The sequence below is a fragment of the Acartia tonsa genome, chromosome 4 (assembly GCF_053477335.1).
Source record: "Acartia tonsa isolate MP-2025a chromosome 4, ASM5347733v1, whole genome shotgun sequence".
Classification (NCBI taxonomy): Eukaryota; Metazoa; Arthropoda; class Copepoda; order Calanoida; family Acartiidae; genus Acartia; species Acartia tonsa.
The window spans coordinates 11,205,953-11,229,431 of NC_137263.1; the positions used below are offsets into that span (position 1 = coordinate 11,205,953).

Below are 23,479 nucleotides of genomic sequence, written 5' to 3' on the forward strand. Positions count from 1 at the left end.
TGATTTTAAGTTATTTTTCAATTAATATCTTTATGTACTACATTAAAAGTTGAAGGCTCTTAAAAACTTATACCAAAACATTAATGTCGTCTTACCTACATTGGTGAGCGCGCTAATTTATGGATGCCGCGCTAAAATTTGAGTAGTTCTTATTTACCGCATGGCGACACTGTATAGGTTTTAGACTACAAGCTAAAAACATTTTTTAAACATAAAATAAGGAAATATACGAGTTAAAAGTTGCTTTTTTATGCTCGCTTTAAAGTGAGAAATAGTAATAAGAAAAGCTAGATCATTTGTTGCTATAATTTGTCATTTTCCCTAAAAATTGGTGATAAATTTTAATAAGAGCCTTCGTGATATGATAAATATGAAAATCTTAGTTTAATATAAACATTGTGAATATTTTAGATTTATCTTGCTTTATGTCGGGTGTTGCCATGGTGAAAATGTGCTTAGTTTTGAAATGATAAAGAATTGACTAAAGAAGAAATAAGCACACTATTACTGGTAAACTAAATTTTGTTTATGTTTTTTAAAGCTATAATTCAATGTCTTTTCATGCGTCGACTATTTAGCAAGTTAAACCAAGAGGTTTTCATAGACAATGGACATTCGGCTTCGAAACCGATTAATATCCGCTGTATTTGAACCAGCTCTCACCCATTCTAAAAGTCATGAAATGCATCGTATTACAGACAACTTCCCACGAATATATTAAAAAATTAATACCTTCAGCCCCTAGAGTTCAACAAAACTGGTTTTATACTTATATATTTTCATTTTAATGTAAGAGAAAACCTGTCTATAACACGATGCGATAAATTATTCTTACATCATTATATTATTTGTCTATATATTTTTTATCTCTTAGATATTAATCCACTCCTATCGGGAAGAGTTAAAAAATAGAAAGACATTCCATTAATTAATTATCTTTCATACAAATTTGGTCATTTTATTACTGTTTTATTCGAAAGTTCGTTTTTTAAGGTCATTAATCTTATGCTACGTTTTTATTATATAATATTTAGTCCTTCCTTTATCTCTCACTAAACAGATGTTTTTTAGACTAAATTTTATATGTATTTTTAAAGAAACAATATTTTTAAAATGTTGTTTTCCATAAAATTGCAATCATATTCCTGCATTATGACCTGAACATAATTATTTATCAATGATTGAATTTTATGTGTTTTAAAAATTGGATTTATTCTTTTTTGATTAGATCTAAAAATTGAATTTCTTATTTTTTCAGGCCCTTTTGCAGTAGTTTGGCTGTTTTTTGTTCTTGATTGTAGTCGTAGTTTGGGCTCTCAATTTTTGGTAAGTATCAAATTTGTAACTTTTTTATTTTTGACCTTTAAAACACTAGTTTTACTATATTGAACTAATGTCAAGTGGACAAATATGATAGCCTCGTCATATTCATCTCCTTTCTACTAGTTGTACATTATATAACATTATGTGTGTTGAAAAAAAATATAAGGTCCACATCAACTTCTTGGGAAATTGTTTTAAAGAGCAGCTGGGTTGTTTCAGTTTATTTGTTATGGGCCAAATATTTTTCCAACAATTACTTTTGTTATTTTATTTTATTTCCATATCTAGTTATAGAGCAGTTCTATTTAAACTGTTATAGTTCTTTTTACGCGTTAGCAAAAGCTACTTATTTTATTGATTTTATCCTATTTTATAAAGTAGTAAGCCTTTTTTGTCTGTAGCGAAAGATCTCGCTAACCGTTGAACCGATATGGTTCACCTTTAAAATGAAGCTTCTTATATGTCTATGGAAGGTTGTAAACTATTATGGGTGAAAAGACCTCACACATTAATTGCCCCTAGAGGCTTCTAAGGGCGTAACCGCTAGTGGGTATATGAAGTATTTTACATTTTTCTCATAGTCGGTTCTAATTTTGTAAAAATTACTTAGATCCTTTCAGATATAAATAATAAACTCTTAAAAAGTCCTTTTATAAAAAAAATAGCTAAAAACCCGACTATACAGTCAAAAAGACCCTAAAGTTAGTTGCTATTGCATAAATTTCAAGCAATATCATATGCCCAGTTTTGTTCTCACTTATTAGTTTCAATCTCTCGATGTCATGAGTCATCAGAAAGTTCCCAAAATAGGCATTAAATATTGAGAGATTGTCATAGAGTCTTAATTCTTTTATTATTAATACAAGTATAAGTTTCCCTGGTAGCCATACTGTTTTATATTTAGGAGGAATCCAGTCAAATCACCCCACGAAGACTGAGAGAAGGCTTCCCTAACAAGACTAAAGTTTAATAATTTAAAATATGTCAAGGTAAAGTCACGCAACCTATTTCTTCACCACAGAGCAAAAATTAAGTGTCGGAAATAATGTTAATTACTTACAAAACTTAAATTTATACTAAAATGTAATTGTTTAATGCAAAAGCCATTTTTATTTTCAAATTCATTTTTAGCAAAGAATATTTAATTTTGTAGAAAATAAAAATGAGAAAAATATTATCCAATCTATATATGTGATTAACCTATGACGCGCAAAAGGTTCAAATCTCTATATTCGTTGTATCAGTCTAACGTCGCCCGTCGGCCATCTTACTAAAAGCAAGGGAAAACAGTCTACATAAAAACTTAAAGAAAATTGTTATTTTTTAGTACAGAATACGCATTTAAATCAATTCAAAGCATTTATAAAAACAATTTGAACTTTTTTATTTCCAATTTTAGTAGTTTTCAACAACTTATTTTGTTTCTTTTAAGAAAAGATTGGTTAAATTAACTATCGTGAAAAAGTTTTCAAAATGTAATATTAAACTGTCTCTGCGGAGATACAAGGTAAAACAAATATTAAGATAGTCAATTCATTTACCCAGCGAAGCCGTATATGCAAAGATTTCATTTAAACCAAAATTGTAGATATGATTCCATTGAATTCACTGTTCCTATTTAATTGTAAAGAACCAATAAATGGGTACCGTAACAGCCTCCAAGTTAACTTTAAAAGCATTGTAGTCCATTAAAAGTTTGGGCTTAATTTGATATTATTAAGGCCTGGAATTAGCTGAACCTAAGAAGAGTGGATCTGCCCTCCCCATCTCTAGTGGAGAACTTTGTTGGTGCCCCTCGTGATGGATCAGAAGGAAAACCTGAGCACGAAGAACCATAGGTAAAATGTTGTTGATTGATTAGCTACCTAATGAAATTTGGAATCAAAGTTATAGTGTAGATTGCGGCCTATCCAAATATCACCTAATTATGTAAGTAAGTTTTACATTCTTTGACTAATGAACCATTGGATTGTTTTAATGAAATGTACTATTCTGAAAAGCCCTAAATCGAAAAAAGACTTTAAAAAGAAACTAACAAAGCAATGCAAACTTTAGTATTTTATTTATGTATTATACTTTATTGTTTTATTTGTAGTTCATTTATAACAACCTAATTTTGTGATTTTATTTTAGGTTGTTTAAAACCGCTGTATTCCACCTGAATAAACGAGTATTGAAAGCCTCTTTGATTGTTCCACCGGCAGCTGCTCATTCTGGGACACCTGCCGCATTGCTACATCTCTAACTAGTGGGTTGTAATACACATACAAAGTAAGTATATCATTGCATGTAATGGGTAAATTATGAATGGGAAATATATATTGTTTGAGTGTTTTTCACCTAAATTTTTCAGCTCTCTGTTGAGTTTCCTATCCCTATTTCCCTGATAGTTAAAAAAAAGAAAGTTTTTTAATATTCTTTACAGGGGGAGAAAAAGGTTGATTGAAAATATCGAAACTTTTAAATGCCGTCTTCTTTTTTTTTGAATATTTTTGTTAGGAAGAGATAAAAATGGACCATTTCAAAATATTTGAAGTCTTTAGTAGTTTAGTTTTTAACAGTCATTCGTTGGTTTTTTGTCTCAAGTATGAGACTGATATGGTTCTCCATTTTCGGATCCTAGGAAATTGATGATTACTAGCTGTTTTTTCTGGTGTTATCCTATAATAAAGGAGTTAGAAACCTGAAATAAAATTATTAAATATCATTATTGTTCCAATTAAAGTAGTAGAGTGTGTATCTATCTTAGCTTTACATTTTTTAAAAACATGGGTATCTTGATTTAATTTAGGAGGTGGTGTGGTAGTGTTGTGGTCCAAAAAGCTGTTTTTTCTTCCAATTTTTAAAGATTATTGAGCAAAGAATAAAACGTTTTTTAGATTTATGCACTGCACACCGACGACAACGTGATTAGACACCTTGCCAAGTTTTTTACATCATAAGAGCAACATCCTCTTTCACTTTTAAATTATAGCTTTTTTAATGATACAATAGATATATGGAGTATTAGACCGATACTTAAAAGATTGATTTTTCTAAAATTGTATAGCTATTTTAATATTTTTTAATTGTTCTTATTTTTCAGTTGTTTTGAGAAAGAAGATGAGATTTTTTGGGATTTGTTTGGGCCGCTATTTATCCGCCAAGACAACCTACATGGAGCAGAATGTTCCTGTCCTGGAACAAGGTTCCAAGAAGCGTGGTGTTTGCCGCTATTTGTGGGATGACGATGTAGGAGATCCTTTCTAATTTGGTTTTGTTATTTTATTTGGTAAGTTATAATTCTTTGATGAATTTTTAAGTATCGAACTCATATTTAATATTGGATAAGAGACTGTGTTTCTTCAAAACAACTAATAATTTTATCTTGTTGTTAATTTTTAAAATAATGGTGTTTTAATTACAAAGTTTTTTGGTTTTTTACTATTGTCTTATTCATTGTTGTCTCATTTTACAATTATTTTTTCTTTGTTTTAGATTATCATGTAGCTGTTTAGCTATTTGTTCTGCCGTTTTCTCACTTATTGGGCTTTGTTGTTGGTGTACAAAATTTACTTAAGATAGCAGTTATGAGGTAATGATATTATCATTTAGACTCAATTTAGATGGGTATTAATTTAAAATATTTTATTTATTCGTAATTTATGAGCTGTATAAGTTTTCATAGAATGATAAAAAAATTGGTTTATATTTATAATGGATTTTATGATGAGAAAAAAAGTATTCTGAACAAGAGTAGAACAAGAGTGTAGTGCAGATAATTAAATCCTAAGGTTTTTAGATGTAATTTTTTAAGTGTGAATGTCTTTTGGCTTATTTTCTGTGTGCTTTTCTTTTTCGAAGAATCCTATCTACTACAGTTTATATTTTGTAGAATATTTTTTAGCTTGATTTAATATTTATTTTTTCTGTTTTTTCAGTCATATCTCCTCGGCTCCCAGTTTTAATACAACAACTGTGGTTCCAACATTGCATTGCTGATCAAGTAACTGGTGAATGTCCGCCCTATATTTGATTGCAGACGGAGTAGCCTGTACACTGATTTTCTAGGTAAGTGTTCCTTTTGCTTCTATTTTGGTCCTTTAGGGCCTATGGTGCTCCCATCCCTTTTTATAGGATTGTGAAGCTAAAAGAAGACCCCTTAATTATTTTTTGGGGGATAAGATACATGCATGCTTATTCTTATTTTAGGTGAAGCAAAAAGATTAGGCTTTGTTTAATGTAAGCAGAATATGTGACTGATATATTTATAATTAGATAGTTATTTGCTTAGCAAAATAACTTCTCCCCCTTTGCAAAAAAAAATTTTGCTCAATTGGAGGGGTTTTAAAATAAGTTAGAGATAAATTTGAGAGTGATTTTTATTAGCTGCTTTATTTTTCAGTTCATTTTGTTGGGAGTTGGGAGGGTGGTTTATATTTTAAAAACTTAAATTTATTTTGTTAATATCATTCTGTATAAAACATATAAGGCATTATTTTCTGTCTTTCTATAGAGTAATTGACATAAGAGACATTGGCCTTTTGACTTATAGATTTAAGACAAGAGTGAAAGAAAGTGATAAAGAGAGGGGTCGAGAGAAAGAGAGAAAGAATTAATATCGCTTTTTTGTTTTATACTGATAGCTTTGGTGTTTTGTTTTTATTAAGGAGTGTCGTGTAAGGTGAAAAATCAAGGTGTGTGTAAAAAAAATATTGATAAGTAAAGTTTTAGTTTATTTATGTTGATTTTATTTTTATGTTGTGTGAAATGTGCATGTGCCATCCAGTTTGTTTGATATTTTCTTAATTTAGAGTTTTTTGTAAGTTTGTTTTAATAGTGTTGTTTTATTTCAGCTGTTAGCTTTTTAGCTATCCAGGCTAGTGTATGTGTGTAACCGATTTGGTTAGAAGAAAAATAGGCAGCTGATTTCTGCTTTCTCATTTAATTTTTTCTCAGCTAAGTGGGCAGGTGTGTGCTTGTCGCTGTTTAGTCTGGTAGAGTGTACTCTACAGCTAAATAGGCTGTGTGTGTGTGTGCCTAGGCGGCATTAGTTTTGTGTGTCGCTTAGGGGCTTGGTAAAGTGTACTCTACAACTAGCTAGGCTGTGTGTGTGTGTGTGCCTAGGTGGCACTGGTTGTGCGTGTAGTTTAGTGGCCTAGCAAAGTGTACTCTACAGCTAACTAGGCTGTGTGTGTGTGTGCCTATTGTTAGATGTTGAATAATGTATTTTAGAGCTATATAGCCTGCGTGTGTGTTCCGCCTAAGTGGGTTGGGAAACAGCTGAGTTGTGGTGTGTAAAATTGCTGCTTTAAAACATATATGTTTAGTTTCCCATTTGTTTTTAAATGACCTTATATTTTTTTGTTCATTTTAAAAGTTTAAAATTTTATGGCTTAGCAATTGTAACTTTTTATGTATAAATTTACAAGAAAGAAGATTTATAAGTGAAGTAAATATTTTAAATGTAGCAAAACAAGGATGACAACATCTATAAATAGCGAAACACAAAAAGGTCATTGATGGTAATATTTACAAGTAGATTTGTAGTGTATTTATTAATTGATTTATTGGGTAAAATAAACACTAAAACTTGTTTTTATTTATATAATGTTGTCGGTCAAAGTAACTTACATAAAGGATGCTCATAACTATGGGAAGAATTATTTTGATCATGATATCTTAAAGAGTTTTAAGACTGGTCCAAAAATACCAAAAATATGGGGGAAAATGTAAAAAATATAGAAATAGCCAAAAACCTGCAAAAAGGAAGTCTGATCGTCATGTCTGTTTTCTTTAAACAACAGGAAATTTTATTTTGCAACTAAAAAAAAATCTGGAAATCGTACCATAAACACTGAGGATATGTAAAGAAATGAAAAAATTACAAAAATAGCTTAAAAACCTATTCTATTACGCAAAAATTTTGATTGTTTTTATGCGCACGAAAACGAATTTTTCCAATAATTGTCTATTATTTTGCCAAAAATTGACAGAAAAATTATTCGGCGTTTTTATCTTCCTATTTTAAAGAGAATAAGAAAAAAAATTTATTTTTAAGGCAAATCGATTTAAAAACTGCTTTCAAGAAATGTTAGAAAGTAATTTAAGATTAAGTTGTCCTAAATCTTAGAAATTGTTATTAATTTATCTTAGGCTTGCGTGTGTGTGTTTAAATATTGCAAGTTGTACTTTCAAAATACGCATTATTTAAATTAAAAACTAAAATAATTTTGATGAGGTCTGTTTTCTATCTTGACATGTGTCAACTTTTTTCAACACTATATTTATGCATTTACACAAAAATTTTAATTATATTATTTCGGAGCAAAGCATTTCCTTAATTTACTATCTATCAGTTTAATAATATTAGAACCCTCAGAAAAGTTTTTATCATATAAAGTTTTTCAAATTTTACTATAAAAATTCAATTTACTTTCCATAAACAACTAATTTCAAAAAATAAACTGCATTTAGAAATATTCTTTGTTTAGGCCAAAAATATACAAAAAAAACTCGCCATTTTATCTACACATCCTAAGAAATACATGTTTCAAAGCATAAAGGCCCTATTCTTTACACAATGATACAACTATTGGCTGCGCCCCTATAAGAATATTCTTAGGGAAAAGCTTAAACTCATATTTAGGTTCTTAAAACCTTTTACAATGCCATAGATGCTTAGTGCTGTAAAAAGTATGAACAATATTTTAATTAGCTTATAGAAGAACGAAAGGTTGTTAATAGTTAATCATTTTAGCTTGCCACAATGCTATCTCTTATTTTAACATCGACTACAGCTATGATTTTTATCTCTAACACTACCCAACTATTGTAAAAATTTGGACAAGATTTGCTATAAGACTACTGATATCAATGTGTGAAAAATTAGGAAAAAGTATAAAATTAAGATATTTTTTACAAATCTGAATACAATGTAAACAAGGAGTTTGATACTTTTGCTTGTGATATTTTTCTACCGGGCGCGCGTGACCCCCGTTGTCAAAATCCTTAGCTCAAAAATGTAATGATTTACATTAAAATTATGTATTTTGATGGTGTTGTAGAGTTAGCAACAGTAAGGTGTTTACTGTTTAAGACCAGTGAGTTTCTTCAGGTTAATGCTGTAACAGGTTATGAGATCCGTAGCTTCTTATTAGGTATTTCTGGTATTATGGCTGTTGGTGAATATTCCAGTCCAAGTCAGGTGGAATCTTGCTAGGATACTGTGGATACACATCTGATAAACGTCTGATGACTTGTGTTGTATGATGCAAGGCTGGTTTCTTGACGTATTTGACTGTAGATCTACTGATTTTCAAGCTCAAGAGCAATGGTTAGCTGATTGTTTTTATCAGAATCAGCTACTTTGTTAGGAGCTAGTAGATGATGAATCTGGAACTCAAACTTGGGCATATTTATTCGCTTAGGTATTGACAAGGCTACGACATTTGGTTTTGTGAAAAAAAATCAGCAAGAAATCAGTTGCAAAAATATAAAAACTTGTATTCAAATTGGTCTTAAATATCTTTGCAAAAAGGAATTAAAAATAGAAAAACTTTTGTAGATTTTATTTGTTTTAACTTTTATTGGGTTTTAAATCTTAAATGTCATATTTTAATTTCGTATTATTGACAAAACTACCCCTCTATCTATAAAAGATGAAAATCAGAGATAGTGTAGCATGCTAATGTCCTTTTTATCAAAGCTAGGGTTATGTTTTTAAAATCGGTTTACAGTTAAGGAAAAAAAATAACTGTCAAACAGTTTACTTTTTGTTTGACAATAGAAATCCACGTAGGAGATTTAAATTTGAGTCTTTGTCAGACAGTTTTAATTGAAATATTTCGCCTTTATTATTTAACAATTTTAACTATATATATGGGAGAGAAATGGGCCAATTTAACTTACTTGGACATTCCTGTTTTTTGAGTTTGTGGTACTGGAAATTAAATAATAATGTTGTTCATTCTTATACTTTTTTTAATTTGCATAAAAAAGCAATTAATTGCAAATCCTTTGCATCTAGAAAAAATTTCATATTTTGGGTAATTAAGTAGAAAATTTCGTTTTTTAGTGAAATAAGAATTCTTTTTTCCCTATCTTTGGGATTATTCTTGAGATATTAAGGTTTGATAATCCGATGAGAAGTCCTTTATTTTAATGCTATAGAAATCCTTTATCCTGCCATACATAATCAAAAGGCCTTTATTTAAACATTTTCAGTTACATGCTACAAAAAAAATTAACATTTTATAGGTTCAGGGATAGCAGGATATGTAAAAATTGCTTTGAATCCAATTATTTCCCGATGGATTTTAACCGGTTCTCGGCCATATTAAAGCTAGTATATAGCATCGAATTGTACATAATTTTCAACCAATACTTAATTAAAAATTAATTTAGCAATTTTTCATTTTAATGTCAGCGGGAAACTGTCTATAATACGATGCGACGAATAATATTTTTTCCTAGATTACTATATGAAGTTCGAGGATACTTGGAGATTATTTATTTTGTATTTTTTAGGAAAAAGTATAGGCAGAAAATATTTAAAAATTGCAAGATTATCAATTTAGAGATAGGATAGAGATAACTTTTTAGGGGTTAATTATTGCTCGCCTAAACTACAAAAATTCCTGCTGGGGACATACAATAAAAGAACTGAAACCTAAAATCATAGTAAAGCCTAAAAAAAAAGATAAAATCTTTAAGTCTAAAGTGAAACTTAAATCAAACTTATACCAGATAGAGAGCCTAATCAGTTCAGTCTTATAATGTTGTATAATTTGTAGTTGAAAATTCAAGATAATCAATTTAATGTATTTAAAAGTTTGTAAAAAGTTGAATTAAATGTATGTTTTGGAGCGATTTTTAACACACATGTCTAAAAATCAACACATGTGTTCAGAACTAGGTCATAAACCTCAGAATTTATAAATTCATTTTCATAAAAATTATTAGCTAAAATTAGGCTTATTTTCAGGGATCTTAAGGGATAAGACAATGGACGATATTTTGTTGGAAATTTAAGACACATTAACTCATAATTAATGAAAATTGGATTTAATTATACAAGGATCTAAAGGGATAAGACAATAGATGATAAATTTGTTGGACTATTTTGCTACATAAACACATAATTTATGGAAATTGGATTTAGTTAGACTTTTCTTATGGAAATTTTTATTTCTTTTGGGATTAAGTTCATGCTTATTTAATAAGGTCTTGTAATTTTGGATGACACATTTCTGTTAGTAAGTTTTTGCCAATTATTATTTCAAAAGTACGGTGTCATTCTAATTTATTATTGTGTGGTGTTTTCTGATTATTACAAAAAATTTAATAGCTTATTTATTTATTTGTTACTAATTCTTGTATTTTATTTTTAGGTATCATGCCTGTTCAATATCCTGTGGTTGGAGGATCGAGTTTTTGTTGAAGAAACAGTAGAACTGAAATTGGTTATTTGTGAAATTCCTCCCTTGGGACCTTCGCAGATTTTACCGGTTTTTGTCTGCAGATTTGTATCTTTTACCCTGCTGACTGAAAGAAATGTATCTCCGAAGTTAAGGAACCTGTTTTGACTTGGAGATGGGGAGTGGTGCTCGAGCTTAGCCAGCCACATATTTCCAAAAAGAGTGAAGGGCTTGAGGATACTAATGGAGGTATAGGCAGGTAGGAATTTATTGTTTTTTAAGCAAGAAAAATTTATCTCTAGGTTATATGTTTTCTGCAGTTTTGTGGGGAGTTATTTTATAATTTTGATTGTATGTTGCAGCTTGCTACATAACTAGATATGTCTGTACTTGATAAATACTAGAGAGCATATCTGCTCTAAAACTAGAATTGTCGTCTGTAATTATTTTTTAATTTTCTGCTGAATTTGTTCATTTTATTAAGCACACATAATTGCCCTACTTTATAGTTATAATGATGTCTATTCTTGTTCAAACTTTTTATTATTTTTTCTTGCCTTTTATAAATAAAGCATTAAAGTAATGTATATAGAGCAACAAATAGTATATGTAACAACCACCCCTTCTCAAAGACCTTTTACACAACTTTTGGTTGGGTCTTTGACATAAGCTGAATCATTCTAAAATGTAAATACAGCCGGGTGCTGGCAAAAGAACCAAGAGCAAATTGCAAACTAATGTTAATACAAGGACGCCCAAGCTTTTTACTTAGCATGGGGGTACAATGAGGATTTCTATATGTTCAAGGGGAGTAATGTAAGGTATTTAAAAAAACTTGAGGGGTGTAAGGGACAAATACACCATTACCCCTTTTCTTGGACATCTATGTTTCACCTATAATGATTTCTGCATTTTGCCTAGTTAATTTTGTTTTTGTATAGTTTAAATACTGTTCATTTGTTAAAAATTATTTTGAAAATTATCTATTGATCTCTTGAACCTGACAATAACCCAATAATTGAAATAAGGACATAGTTAATTTGTCACCCCCACAAGGGAGAGCTCAACCATTTATGGAAAAATAATCGAAAACAACGTAAATACAGGCAAAAATTAAATTTGGGAACATCTGCTATATATTAGTTCTACATTTGTCGCTAGATGTCACTAAAAACTTGATAATTTTGATTTGCTACAAAGTATATATATCATTTGGAAAAAATGTCTTATTAATCACAAATAACTAGGTTTAAAAATGCAGTATTGTAAATCGGAAAAGATGATTATGAATATAATGGCAGTTTTAGTTACTTCATATAAGTTTAGACAGAAATGACAATTTTTCACAAAATTGTCCCTTTCTTTTTCAAAAAGCAGTAAAAAGCATTAAACAGCTATACTTAGAAAGCAAAATTTAATGGAATTATTTTTCGTCTGCAACGCTCTAGGTCTTTGCAATTGGAAATCAAATAATATGCTCTTTATACATTTATACTATAAATTTATTAATGAAACTCTGTGTCTCATTGTATAGTTCTAAGAATGGGATCTGGAGATTCTTAAAACGTTTGGATAATGGCTATTTTATACCTTATCTTTTTAGTTAGATAAACCCTAATATAATTTAAGACATTAATTATTTTATTTAGGGTTTTAATTAAACGGTTGATTGATTTAATTGGCTTAAACTCTGGCTTTGTTTCAAGCTTATTCATATCAATCCTGTTAGTTCCTCGTTCAGTCAGGGCAATGAGTAATAATCTCCCATCTGACATACTAATGTATGCACTGATAAAAAATAATAAGCCAAATAGCGCAAGAGTACTACCAATCACCATACTTGTTAATAGAACTAACATGATTGTCATGAATTTATTTTGAGAAGGAAAGTCTTCTAGATATTGGAGCCATGATAAAGCCTTTGTGTTTCTGGCCCCATTTTTCATGCACAATGCACTTTTAAAATCTGATTTTTCTTTAATTCTATTATTTTCAGATATGTCAGTGTTGTAAGAGGACTGTACAGTTTTGCAGTAGTCAATTTTCTGCTCATCTAAATCCTCAGGGTAATTTTCTTTGCTTTCTATTTTACTGATGTTTGTCTGTTCGTCTATTTCCTCTTTTTGCCTCAAATTATTTTCTAAATCGACTTTGTCTATTTGTACCTCTGGGCATAGCAATTGTTGAGACAAATTAACAGAAATTTTATTGCTAGATAATTTTTCAATTTTTTGACTTATTTTTTGATCCGTCGCGTAATTAGTGGATTTGCCAATATAATCCAATTTTGTGTTAGTCACATTTTCTTTTATATTGATAATTATTGGCGGATTAATTTTATCTATTGGATTATTAACAATAGAGTTTTCTATTATTTTAAAATCATTGTTTATAGACGAACAGTTTGATGTTGAAGTATTAGATGTTTGACTTTCCATTAATATATTTTCTATTAGCTTATTAGTATTATTACTATTTACACTATTTTGGGTATTATTATTGACATTATTTTGGGTAGTCGAACATTCTAGTACTTCAACATTCTTAATTTTTATATTTTCATTTTGATAATCAATATCTGAATTTTTCAGGTTTATCTGAATGGACAAAGAGATGTTGAATTTGGGACCAGTTTGATTTAATGGTGAGGTTTTCTCTAGAATAGGGGTGCCGGGTATGTCCCAAGAATCCGTAACTTGTGGTATTTTTACCTGTAATTGTATGTTTTTGCTTTCTTGAGAAATACTCGGCTGCCCTACTAGTTTTTTTCCATTGTTGGCGGGAGTTTGCACTCCGACAATGGATGGTATAGTCTTGATACACCATAATTTAAGCAGCGTGGGCATTGTTCTTTGGAGAGAGTGACATTAGGGAAAGTGAAACACTCCCCACTACCATGGGTGTCAGAATTACACAATAAACAAACTATACTGTTAGCTTTTTCTTTATTCTTTTTATACCACCATTCCATATTTGCTTTTTTAACTGCTTCATCTGGATGTTTTAAACAGTATCTAGAATAGTGAGGCTTTTGGCAATGTTCACATTTGGGTTTAGGTTGAAGTGCAACCTCTTGGGTAGGGTTTTTTTCCTTTTCTACCTGGTTTACATTTGCATTTTTTTGTCTGTCTATCTTTCTTTTTCTCTCAATTGCTGAGTTATAGAAGCTTCTATTATTACTAAACCAGCTTAAGATTGTCTCTTTAGAGAAGTTAGGAACATTTGTGGATGTCAAAAATGCAGATTGTAATAATGGTGGTACCAAATAGGTACATATTTTTTCCCTAAGTTTGGCCATTTGATTTTCATGACTATTGCCTGTTTTTTGCAACATGGCTGCCAAATATATTATTATTTTATTTGGTCTGTCTTCATCTTCAGCAGTGAATCTATAAGTGTAGAATTGTTTCTCATATTCATGTGGGTTGAGTAATTCTGCACCTATGGTAGTTAGGATCGATTTTACAAAATCCTGAGCACTAAGGGCATTAGGATCTATTTCTAGCATATCTAGTTTATTCCTTGATTCTGTATTAAAGTAGTGAATAAGAATATTGTTGTAGGAACTATGAGTAAAGGGGATCTCATATTCCTCCAAATATTTAAAAGTGCTAAAAAAAGTGTAAGGGTTAGTTTTTTCTCCATATTGGGGTGGGATTTTACCCAATATTTTGACTTGTCTGTGAATACGTTCGTGTTGACAACTGCCCCACACTAAATTATTTGGTATTAGATTAATTATTTTTGCTGTATTTAGGTCAGTGGTAGATGTGTTTGCCTGTAACAGCTTCTGGAGGACGTGTATTTGTGACTGGGAGAACATATTTCCAAGTAAGTTATTGTCTTGAGGTGTCTCTCTATGTCTATTATCTCTATTTGTCCTTGGAGTTCTTCTATCTGACTCTGTGTCTGAAGAACTTGTACTAGAACTAGGACCACTACTGTCGTCGTGTCTATTCATTCTCCTTGGCATAGAGAAATTCTGTCTGTCTTTATGCCTGTCTTCTCTGTCACTATCATCTCTTTTATTTTGTCTTTCTTTATTTGACTTAGTTTTGTCTTTATCGTGTTTATAACGATTTTCATGTCTATCATGATGTTGTTCATGGCGTCTCTGGTCCTCATTGCCATGTGGGTTAAGTGGATCATACATTCTGTCAGGCCTTTTTTTAGAATGTTTTTTACTTTTTTGTCTGTCAAAATCCTCACTATAATAGCTAGATTCTGACTCATAACCCGAAAAATCTGAAGTTGGTTTAACTACTTTTTTATTTTGGGGTTTATTTCCATTATTTTCTTGTTTTATTACTTGAATATTTGGCTCATGTTCATGTATGGGAGGAATGTCTTGTAAATGTATTTGAGGCCTATGTAATATGCGATTTTGTCGCCTATTGCCTAAGACAAGCATTGCTGTTGCTGAGTGAATCTCAGGCCTAACATGAACACTAGATATTTCCTCCAGTCTTAGATAATGATTTACTGCATTATTTAATCCAGGTTCATATTCTGGATTATAAGGTGGAGGATTTAATATTTCATCTTCTAATTGATCAATAATAATATCATCCATTTTAGGTTATTGCTGTACTACACATGGGATGAGGCCTAAATCAAAGATAAATGGAGCACCATTGTGCGTGGCCTATGCTCTGGCTAGAAGAGATAAATGTCAATGATGATGATGACATGTTGAATGTTTGTTTGTCAATGAGGAGCTGCGCTTTTATGGATGCTTTACTGGTAAGACTTATTTAGTGGCCTTGAGCCAATATCCCACCTAAAAGAAAAAAGTTAAATCTTACCTGGGTTTATCCGTGGGTAACGGAACCAATTTTATGGGTCACCTCCGGGTTCCAGGGACAAATGTAATCCTTTATCACTACTTCACAGGACTACAATCTCTCACCAATGTCTCCTTTCCAGATCAGCGACGCATTAATCCCTGTTTGACAAGTATATCTAACCTTAGAATGGTGGTATTATTTCACACCGATCCTAAACCCAAATACACTTAAGAGATATTCTTTTGTCTATAAGCCCTATTCCGAAAATGGTACTAAGATATTACTGATAACTTTATACTGTTATTTAGTCTAAGAATTTTTATTCCTAGGTAACTAACTTTGCCAACACTTTTGGACTGAAAGTATCTACTGTGATTACTAGAGTCATGCGAACATGACTACAATATTCCGTTCTGCTGCCTGTATCCCCGTGAGGCGTGAAGTTCTTTGTTAGGTACCTTTGTCAGGTAAGAAAATCACTAGGCTAGCTCCGAACCGATCTTCCAGAGTATTAGCAAAGTAAAACTACCTTTAAGACGTGAACTTATTCAGAGTTCTAATCCGAAAATGTTAAATTGTCCGAATAGATAACGATCTCCAACTTTCCTGGACTTCAGAAGCATGGGGAGGATCCGGTTGTTAGTATCGGCCGTCAGATAGCAAGCTATAATCAACCGTTGGTAGCCGAGCCACCACCGTATCTCCCTATGTTATCCCTATTTAGCCCCGTAGTGACTTGCGACTTATGGTCGTACCGCGCTATAGGAGTTCTCTTCAGAACAAAACTTGGAGATAACTATCCGTCCGGATGCCTAAGCTTTTAGGCCCTAAGAAGGCCTTACCCTTAAATTTATCTCAATTGACCAACATCAAAATGATATTCTATAATTTATTTAAGAAAGTATTATGAATTTATCTAACAAAACTTTTTATTTTTTAGGTATGTTTTAAATGAAAAATCCTAAGTTTGAGCCGCCAGGACCCTCCAGAAAATTCCAAAGCAAGAGAAGGGAGTCTTCCCTTAAATTTTAGAATTTTTGAAAAGAGTCAGTGTGATATAGTAATTCCGTATAACGACTGACTGTTTCTCTCTTCCAGGTTTACTTTTATAGGCCTAAAGCCTAAGGAGAAAAGAGAGACAAAAAGGATGATTTTGATTTTTATGTTGATTTTTATGTTTTATCAGGAATTGGCGACCTAATTTTTAAGATTTTGCATTTAATGGTGTGTGTATAGCTCAACTAAATTACAATATTCATTTCATAAATTAGTAAGATCACATTTTATTTTATTTTACATCAAGAATACATTAAACTATTGGTTTCAAATTAGTTTTTCTAGTAATGTTTTTACAATATCCTCTTTAATTTTTACAAATTTTCATTCTTTTAATTTAGTTTTTTTATCACGAAACCTCTAATTTTATGATTCTTGTGTTGTTTTACTAATGTTAATTTGTACTGACAATATTTGCTAATAATTTTTTAGCTGTACTATGACCATTCTATTAAAAGGGTTATTGTCTAACATTTCATTATAGGGTCTTCGTTTTTTAAATCTTATTTCCCCATTTTAATAAATAGGTCTTTATACATGCTTTTTTACTTAAAAATTATATTAAATTGTTTTAGATTTGTCTAATTTTGATAATATTTTTATAGTCTTTTATTTTCATTAGAAAAAAATACATAATTTAAAGTATGGGTTGGATTTTTCCCTAGTAAAGCTACTCTACAAGTTATTCATAGAATCGGTTCAAGGGAAAAAGACGATCCACTACAATAAAAGGAATTATATGAAAATATCATATTATATTGTACAGGCAACGTCTTAATTCTTCAATTGAGTATAAAAATGGGAAGGGGGTAAGGAGGGGGTAAAGAGGGGGTAAAGAGGGGGTAAAAAAGGGAAGACAATAGTGTTGCCTGAACAAAAAATATAATTGGCCATTTGAATATTTTTTTATTTTTTTACTTTTTTTCAATTTTGCTTACAATGGATTCGTAATATTTTTCTGATTCTAAAGGTATATATGAACCCATGTTTTTTATGTCTGTTTGAGAAAATATTTAGGTTAAAAAAATAGATTTTTTCAATAATTACTCAACAGAATTTTAAAAGTAAGGTGTCAAATTAAAGATCTTACTATTTTTGTTCTTACTGGCCATTTTCTTCTTTTATTTTGTTGCGTTTTAGTACCTTAAAACCGACTTAATTATTTTTTTAAAAAACTTAAATTACTTAAAAAATAAGAGGTCTACAAAAAAAACGATTGCATATCTGAATTCTATGAAAAATTTTACATCTACTACTTACTAAAAGAACCGGCTAGCTATAAAAAAAAAGTTGATACAACTTCTTTGTCAAAACTAATTAGCAACCCCCCCCCCCCTCCTGTATACCGATAAAAAAAAATTTTAGGATGGTTAAAAGTAAATCTTTTCTATATTTAGAGACTGTTCGTCCATTCGTCCAAACATATGAATATCAATAACGGATGGCTCTTATCATTAATTTATAATTGGGATTTTTCTGTCTATTTAAAGCTTGGCATGATGATTTAAATCTGTAACAAATAAGCAATAATTTTAGAAGCAAAGCATCAAGTCCTAGTGATATAAGTACATCGTGTATTTAGACAATCTTACAACGAATTTAAACACAATTATGTTTATGCTTAAAATGTTATATTCTGTTTATTAACCCTTAACAGTCGGGCCCCTTGCCGCACCTTAATCGGTCATGGGGGAGGGGGGCGTTCTCAGTTCCCTATTATCTCAGTTCCTATTAGAGCTAGAGGGCTAAACATTTTCAGCAGAAGTCCCCTGTTTGATAATAAATTTCCGACCTTAAGTAAGTCAAAGTCAAATTTCGCTTCCTTCAACCTTTTATTTAATAACTTTTGTTTTTAGGTCCTTTTTTACTTAAAACTTTAAAACGGCTGTAATTTTCTTATTTTCGAAGCTAGAAGAAAAATATTTTTGCAGAAAAAGTTTATCTATATGTAAATTTTATATTGGAAATATCAAAATATAAATTTCAGCGGCCGCAACTGTACTTGGCAGATGCCAGCCGCCGCAGTCGGCGGGAAAACGGCGGCGGATCTTTAAAAACGGCGGCGGATCTTTATGAAATTTCAATACGTTATGCAGACATGTAAGCAAAGCTTAAGTTTTAAATTTGAAGTATCTAAGTCAAAAATTGAGGCCACAGTAGCCTTTTCAAGATTTCTGACCTGGAGGATCAGGACCTGCAGGATCATACCTGGAACCTGAAATTGATTTAAACACATGTATTTAATATTAAGATGTACATTTAGAGGATATTTTAGTAATTTGGTAAGTTTAAGTAAAAAAAATATTTTTGCTCCTTACCTGGATGACCCTGCCAGGTTTGCTGGTATCCTGTGCCCACCAGGATGGAGGTATTAAAAAAATTCTAACTCTCAGTTATGTGTCATACCCAAACTTAAAAAGTCATGCAGTTTGGGCTCTTTATCTTTCACACACAGAAAATGAGATGGAAAAAACCGGAGTGGGGGGCCTTCAACGCCCCCCCCCCCCTGACCGTTAGGGGTTAAGTTCTAACAATCTACAAGGGTTAATGTTTGTTTTGCTATCATATTTTGGATTTTCGCTTTTATGGATGCTTTCATCCTTCTTTTAATAAATATATTTTTTTAATTAGTTAAAAATCTGATTTTACATGACATAGATATCATTAAGTATTGTCTTATTCATTATATTAATTAAATTAAAGGTAGAATATTTAAAGATTAAGTGTCAAAATTTTGATGAACAAGTTTTTTTCAGCAGATATGAAAATTTAGGGGTCGGCAGCAACACTTTCAAGCTGCTGAGTTGTCTTCCTAGCCCTGTGGAAACTTTATTCATGTATTCTTGTTGTTTTTTCTTGTTTAAGTAGTTTATATATTTTCATCTAATAATTCTATCTACAGTTACTTTTGAATTGAGCTTCAATAAATTATTCTCTCTTCCTCTACCCCTGTATTTTTTTGAACAAATATCCCGCACTCTTGTATCAAAACGAAAACTTGGTCTTTTTGGTCATAGTGATTCTAATAAATGTAATCTATGTAATGTAGAAAGTAGTATAGAACACTCGTTATTCTTCTGCCTTTACCCAAAATTCTTTATACATGCACTTGCCTTATATTTAGACTATTATTTTAATAATGACACCCCAGAATTCATTCATCTCAAAGAAAATTTTTATCTTTTTAATGTTTGGTACCTTATATTTGCTAAAAATGAAATATTTTTTCAACTATCATTGCTAATTCTAATTGCCAAAGAACGCTCATTAAAATTAGTAAAGATGAATGTTTATCAAGATGGACCATTTAAACTGTTTCTCTCAATCATTGTTTGTTGTAAAATCTGCACTAACAAATTTGAATAATATAGGTCTAAATTCCGATTTCCTAAATGATTTTCTTGAGTTTCTATGAAAACAAAAAAAATAATATCTCATACTTTAAATGTACATGATTTATATTCCTTAATTCGTAATTTATCTATTATAAACATTTAAAAATACATAAATTCATAGTTTGTTTCATGTTTAACTCGAAATAAATTATATATAAACAACATTTTCATCTAATAAAAATAATAGAATACTAATAATAGCTATGATAAATCATTAATTTCATTTTGTTTTTCCCCAATTAAATTATCAAAGAAAGGAACAAACAATAATTTTAATATTATTGAATAAAACAAGGATGACAACATCCATAAAAGCGAAGCTCTGAAATGGAAGGACATACGAACATTGACACTTGTAGATTGTCAGAACTGAATTAGCAGAATATTAATGCATCAGTACAAACAATATTGTTAGTAAATTTGTTGCAAAACTGCATAAATAGATGATACTGTTTAAGGACATACTTACATTTTTGGGACTTGTTTATAGAGATGCTTTGTTTATAACATTGTACCTTGTTGTAATAGGAATCAGTTTTTAAAAAATCAGAAGAATCGGATAATTTTAACAAACAAAAATTTGTTGTCAAAAAGTTAAAAATCGACATGTTTCAAATAGACGTACGGACTTTCTGGTATTGATTATAGAGTTGCTACGCTTTCTAAATTGTACCTAACTAATGCAGAAATCATCATGCAAAGTTTGGAATCGATAGGACAATTCTAATCTGTTTAAATTAACGAAAAGAGCTAACTCTCTGTGACGGACGTACGGACGGACCGACGTACGGACGGACCGACCCTAATTATAGAAAAGCTTCGCTTTTAAAAAGTAGAGTTTACATCCTATTAGTAGCAGGTTTTTGGTTGTGTAGCTCAAAATTATGGTAACTACTGAACCGAGTGAGTTCTTTATTTCAGGGAAGCTTCACATTGGTCCCAGAACTTTATTTTAAGTATTTGGATATCTTTTGGCCATTTTTCTACCCTTTTCAATGCAGAGCATATACGTGCTCTGCTGGGGACGCAATCGATAGAAGATAAAGTTATTAAAGATATATATGGGCTTGCTAAAATTTAATTTAACGTATTGTCATTTCACTCAAGAATCCCTTCAAAAATTTTTTTGATAATGGTTAGGACCCATATGATTTGGTATTAGGTTAAGTAAAACTACTAATAAAACTAATTCTTGTGCATGCAGTAATGGCCGTATATGATTCTTTAAAGTTCAATAAAAAAAAACATTTTTTGTATATACTTCATATGAACATACTGCTTTAAAATTTTGTTGTTTAAAGAGACTCTTAACTATAAAAATTTGAAATTGAAACTGCCCTTAATGACCTTACTATGGACATATTATTACTTGGCTTTTACATCAGATTTTCATGTTCTCTAATAAAATAAAACTTGCAGCGAGCTAGAATAACAATTACCCCCTTTCCACCCCCATGACCCAATCCACTCCCTTCCTATCTCCAACCCAATATATCTTTTTATGAATAATATTCCTTTATTTTTCAGAGTGACTTTATATAGGTCACAGAAACTTATTCAGAGGTTTATAAGGTCAAGACATTCCCCCCTCCCATCACAAAAGTCTATCCATCTTTCTATCTGTCTGTCTGTTTATCTTTTAACACTTTTTTTTCAAATCTAGCTATTTCAGATTTAAAAATTATTTATATTTCCAGAAAAAATGAAAATATGTGGTAAAAATAATATAATTAATTACTTAATCTAACAAGGGAACATTTGTTGGAAAAAAGGTGTCAGATATCTCCCACCTACTTGGCAAAAATTGAAAGTTCTTTTTCTGTAAAAACAAGGATGACAATATCCATAAAAGCGAAGCTCTGAAACGGTTGGACAAACGAACATTGAAATTTGTAGAGTGTCAAACTGAATAATCAGATTATAGATGTATAAAAGACGAATCAAAATTGTAAGTAAATTAGTAAGTAAAATACTGCTGAAATACAGAATAATTTTTAAGGACATACATACATGTCGGACAATTATATCACATAAAATTAATTGTACAAAAAGTTAAAAATCAGATATTCTGGTAACGATTATAGAGAAGCTATGCTTTATAAATCGTATAAATCGATAAGACAATGCCTAAATTAACACAAAAAAGCTATCCGTTCCAGACGGAGTTCGGACGGACGGACGGACTGACTGATTATAGTAAGGCTTCGCTTTTATGTTAAAAATCAATTGTAACCAGGATGATAATATCCATAAAAGCGAAGCTCTGAAACGGTAAGGCAAACAAACATAAGTGTCGAATCAAAATTGTAAGTAAATTTGTTGAAGGATAATGTTTAAGGACATACTTACGTTTTTAGGACTTTATTATAGAGATGCTTCGCTTATAACATTGTTTTTTGTTGTCCTAGTAATCAATATTCCAAAAAATCAGATAAATCGGATAATATTATCTGATAAAAATTTGTTCTTAAAAAAGTTAAAAATCAACATGTTTGAAATGAACTTACTGACATTCTGGTAACAATTATAGAGTTGCTACGCTTTTTAAATCGTACCGAACTACTACAGTAATCACCATGAAAGTTTGAAATCGATAGGACAATTCTAACATGCCTAAATTAACGGTCGGACGTATGGACGGAAAACCCCTAACTATAGAAAAGCTTCGCTTTTAAAAAGGGAGTACTTAACAGTTGAAAGGGGACGGAGGGTTATAAATAAGTTTTTAACATTTCTTGGACCTTAAGGGATAAGATATTGGAGGATGAATTGATAAACATCAAGCTCAATAACGGTAAATTAAATTACCCCATCTCTACATCATTTGTTGAAAAGTTTGAAACCAACAAATAAAAATTCAATAAAAGTACCCAACGTTTTTTAGTCAACAAATAAGATAAAGTAGTTTGAAAGCTTTAAGTACCAGTGAAGTTTACATTCCAATGTCCTTTCCATCCCTGAAATATCTACCCATCATTAAAAATATTCAAAAACCCATTTTTTAGGAAATGTAGCACACCAACTCTACTGTGTTGTGTTTTATTTAAATAGAAGCCATACAAACTAAATCTATATACGTTATTCAATTGCATTATTCTAGCAAACTTTGTGTTATATAAATCTCTATCTATCTATCTATCTATCTATCTATCCATCTATCTATCTATCTATCTATCTATCTATCTATCTATCTATCTATCTATCTATCTACCTATCTATCTACCTATCTATCTATCTCTATATCTATCTATCTATCTATCTATCTATCTATCTATCTATCTATCTATCTATCTATCTATCTATCTATCTATCTATCTATCTATCTATCTATCTATCTATCTATCTATCTATCTATCTATCTATCTATCTATCTATCTATCTATCTATCTATCTATCTATCTATCTATCTATCTATCTATCTATCTATCTATCTATCTATCTATCTATCTATCTATCTATCTATCTATCTATCTATCTATCTATCTATCTATCTATCTATCTATCTATCTATCTATCTATC

The 23,479-nt window shown here is 30.6% G+C and overlaps 2 long non-coding RNA genes across 2 annotated transcripts; both read left to right on the forward strand.

Moving 5' to 3' along the window:
• Nucleotides 1-371: 371 nt before the first annotated feature.
• Nucleotides 372-3,593, forward strand: LOC145316032 (uncharacterized). The gene is made up of 4 exons (XR_013878274.1): nt 372-510; nt 1,259-1,326; nt 2,228-2,312; nt 3,457-3,593. It is a non-coding gene; the product is annotated as an uncharacterized LOC145316032 (long non-coding RNA).
• A 12,244-nt stretch (nt 3,594-15,837) lies between these two features.
• LOC145316033 (uncharacterized) lies at nt 15,838-17,209 on the forward strand. Its single transcript, XR_013878275.1, has 2 exons — nt 15,838-15,975; nt 16,449-17,209. It is a non-coding gene; the product is annotated as an uncharacterized LOC145316033 (long non-coding RNA).
• Nucleotides 17,210-23,479: the final 6,270 nt, after the last annotated feature.